The sequence below is a fragment of the Labrus bergylta genome, chromosome 2 (genome assembly GCF_963930695.1).
Source record: "Labrus bergylta chromosome 2, fLabBer1.1, whole genome shotgun sequence".
NCBI classification, from domain to species: Eukaryota; Metazoa; Chordata; class Actinopteri; order Labriformes; family Labridae; genus Labrus; species Labrus bergylta.
The window spans coordinates 692070-696256 of NC_089196.1; the positions used below are offsets into that span (position 1 = coordinate 692070).

The following is a 4187-nucleotide window of genomic DNA, read 5'->3' on the forward strand; positions in this document are numbered from 1 at the left end:
CGTTGTTTAGCCATGTTTCCGTGAAGATCATGTCATTACAGTCCATAAGTCTCTTGCTGTGGATGATGTGAAGTCGTAACTCGTCCATTTTGTTCACCAAAGACTGCACATTAGCGAGGAAAATGCTGCGTGACGGGAGACGGTGCGGTGTTAGCTTTAGCTTAGCTGTTATACCTCCGCGCTTCCCCCGCCTTTGTTTACGGTCTTGACGCTGCCTGCGAGCACTTCCGCCCGGCCGCGTAGAGTGCGTAGCCTCAGATATTTTGGCGATCTCAGGGATAAGTCGAAGATTGGTGATTAGATTGTCAGGGAGGTGTAGTCCAGTATCTAAAAGTTCCTGTCGGGTGTAGGATGTTAAGACGAAGCTGTTCCGTACGAACAGACCCGAAATGAACAGGAAAATTACTGCAAAATTGCAAATCTGAGAGAGACGCTGGGCCTCGCGATGCACTTGCGCCGCCATCTTGGTTTCAGTGCATTCAAATAAATGCATATGTTTCACCGTTAAAGGGATGTTAATAAATTAAGAGTGCACATAAAAATTTTATTGTGTCACTTTTAAATCATGCAAAACAAATACAAAAGCGAAGTTGGAAAAGGTTCTCCTCAAAAGTTCATTGTTGTGCAGGAGCGCAGTGAGCCCTTATTAAGATTAACGCATCCTGTTCTCCCAAACAGATGTGGTCTCTCGGGATCCTGTCCTGGTGCTCAGAGGAGATCCTCACCCTGCTGCTCCTTCCCACCTGCCTCTCCCGGAGAGTCAGACCGCTGCTGCTTTGAACTTTTCCCGTATGGCTCCGGCTCCTTCATCCGAATGGGCACAGAGGCGATTCTTCTTTGTGGCTGTGTCCTGGGCCCGCCGCCTGCAGCAACGGCCATACTGACCGTCGCTGCTGCCATCCGGATCACAGCCACGGGGGGGATCTGCTTGTGCTTCCTTACCAGCAAGTTCCTGAAGGTCCATGTGGCGCCTTTGATGGCGGCTAGAGTGAGCCATTGTTTTGCAAAGTCCTTTGGTGTTTGTTGACTTTGGCTCACTCCATACAATACCAGCTGTGCTGTGAGGACCTCCCTTGCTGGTAAGCACGGGAATTGCAAGGAGCCGGCCAGTGCCCACTGTTCTACAGCAGCACTGCACTCCCAGAGCAGGTGCCTCACCGACTCAGGCGCGCCACAACCAGGACGGGGGCAGGTTGGGGACATCGACATGCCCCAGGAGTGCATCACGGACCTGACTGGGAGGATCTCATGAGCCACCATCCATGACAGGTCCCGGAATCTGTTTGGAAGAACAGGATGGTTCACATTTTGCCAAACTGTGGCGGGCTCGCCGAGTGCAAGCCCACGCACTGGGCTCACTGGTTCTCGCTCCTGCACAACAGAGATGACAGATCGTATGTTAGTTAAAATATGCAGCTCCTGTTTATCAAGATTAAAATGTTTTAAAAACTTCTGATTAAAATGATACGAATGTGGCAGATAAAAGGACACTTGAACTTTAACATCAGGTTTTAGAATCTTTAGTTTCCTGAGATATGACCCCATCCAGAACCGGGTCATTGCTGCTGTCTTTGGGTTTCTGGATGGGGCCGTGGCAGCTGCGAGTCCAAGTGTGGTGTATCTTGCTCCCAAAAATAAAAACAAGTCCAGAACTCTTTTTCCTCCTTTCCCCTTCGTCTTTTTCATTGTTTCCCTCCTCAGGCGCTCCCACTTTGACTCCCACAGGAAATAAAAGATGGCTCGTTCCAGGTCTAAAATCACAGCTTTGATGATTAAAACCTTTCCTTCCATCGTCATTTTCCTTAGTCTCCAGTACCCCAGTCCTTGTTTTACTTTCCCTATCTTGTCCTGCCAATTTGTTTCCCCTCCACCCTCCTTATTAAATTTAATCCCAAGTATTTTTAAGTCAGTCTGGGTCACAGTTAGGGGGAGTCCTGTCTATTCAGTCACTGTCCATGGTCTGTAAAATTGGGCTTGGGTCTTTTCTCTGTTTAATTTTGACCCAGAGAATCCCTCCTCTCTGGGATGCATGACTTTAAAACAGTCCAGTAGTTTAAAATCTCTACCCTGTTACTTGATACATTGTCATACATTTTTTGATTATAATAACAAACATTAGATAAATGTTTGTTGAACTGTATGCAAAGTTTAGAGGACAAGTAGAAAATATACGAAAAGCCTTTTTTTTTATTAAGGAAAACGGCTTTGTCCATATTAGGGTTGTGACAGTTTGATTGACAGCTCTGCGCGCCGCATCTGTCTGTCATCTGTCTGTCTGTCAGGTCAGGAGCTATGTACTCAACACTAGCTTAATTCGGCTTCATCCCGTTCCCGACCTTGAACCGTCAACTTTCTTCGTCTTTTTTTCTTCGTTTGGAGTGTTTGTTTAGCAAATATCTAACAACGAATATGTCTTGCTGTGCGGTTAATTGTAGTAACAGACCATCCAAGAAGTCGATTCTGCAGTTTTTTTGGTGAGTGATATAGTAGTGTTATATATTTATTGAATACTCATCGGCAGGTGTCTGTCTATTTTTGCAGGGCTAGCTTGTTTAACGTTAGCTCGTAAACCAGCCGACTAACTGTACAATTGGCCTCAGTGTAGCCCATTATTTACGGTCAATGGTTTAGCCGATCTCCCATTCATGCCAAAGATGCTAATGCTAACATATCTAGCCAGCACTATTTAATTGGGGAAAAAAGTAATTCCGAAGAGTTAGAAATTTTAGTTGTTAAGATGTTGAAAATAATGACTTTGTGTGATGTTAGAAGCTAAAGGTTCACCTCGGTGGTTAACCACAGACTTTAAATATGATTATCCGACGTTATGATGAATCCTATACTCAACATAAATGTCGAAATTTAAAAATAAACTTTGTATATTAATTCTGCGTTAGTACTTTCCAATAATAATTTAATATGTCATTGTTATTTTTGAGATAAAGTTTAACATTAACCAAGCGCAACTGAACCAACTAGGTAACATTGTTGACGTTCATGTCAACGGCCCACAAACTCAAAGTTATATTTTCTATCATGATTTTTCTAACATAAACATGCTGTTTACAACTCGACGGATAGAGATCTATAAGCTGTGCCAAGTGTGCCATTACGCACAGAGGTGGAGAGACTTGATACTTAGCGCACAGAGGTAGAGAGATATGAAACATAAACTTCAATCAATAATCAGTTCTAATGTTAATCCGTTTAGCACAGAATATTGGGATTTACGCCCATGTTGTCCAAACGGCTCCAACACGCAATAAGTGCGCTGGGGACCAGAGGCTCTGAATATTTTTTATGTATTCCATGACTTTTTTGTCTCCTCTTGCTGCGACTGAACAGCACTTTCGGTGCTCCTACAAATGTAGCATTCTCAATCGATATGGATGCTCTTACAAAGAATATAGCAGTAGTAATATATATATAAATAACATACAGAATGAAAATAAGATATACAGTAAAGCAATATGTACAATAAATAGTTTTAAAAACACAGCCATGTTGATGTATGTGAATAAGATAGACTGACATATGTGTCAACACATTTTGCCTGTAAATAGTTTTCCTCTAGGTGATTCAGATAGGCTGGACCAGTGGATGCTCAACCTGAGAAGACAGAACTGGACTCCCAACAAGGCCTTTCGTCTGTGCAGTGAACACTTTGAAAGCTGTCACATCAGCACTGATTCCAGGGTATTGAGATATTTTAAATATTATTATTAACAAAGAAACTTATTGATTTAAACTGATGAAGTACTATCCACAATAAACTGCTTAATTGCACAGTGTAAGTGCAACACAGATGAATACAGTAAATGAACACAAAATGGATTTAATGGATAACTGCTATTTTCTGTCTAAATTCTTTTTTCCCTTTTCTTTTTACATTTTAATAGGGGAGGAAATGCCTAAAGAACACCGCTGTGCCTACCATTTTCCACTTCCCAGAGGAAAAAGTGCCAGGAGGAAAATGCTTGGTGGTAAGTGCAAATGAGGTAAGTGACAATGGCATGGTTGTTTTGAGTAGTGGTGAGGAGGTTTCAGATGTAGGTGATGGTAGCAGTGCCGTAAATCTCATTGCTGATCACAGCAATTTCATGATGGAAGACACACCCCAACAAGCCTTTGTTGCTCAAGATGTCATTCATGATGACATTACACTGACAGCAAATGCAGGGGAAGAT

General features: G+C 42.8%; 1 pseudogene; it reads right to left on the reverse strand.

Moving 5' to 3' along the window:
* Window positions 1-614: 614 nt before the first annotated feature.
* On the reverse strand, window positions 615-2031 carry LOC110002294 (uncharacterized; annotated as a pseudogene).
* Window positions 2032-4187: the final 2156 nt, after the last annotated feature.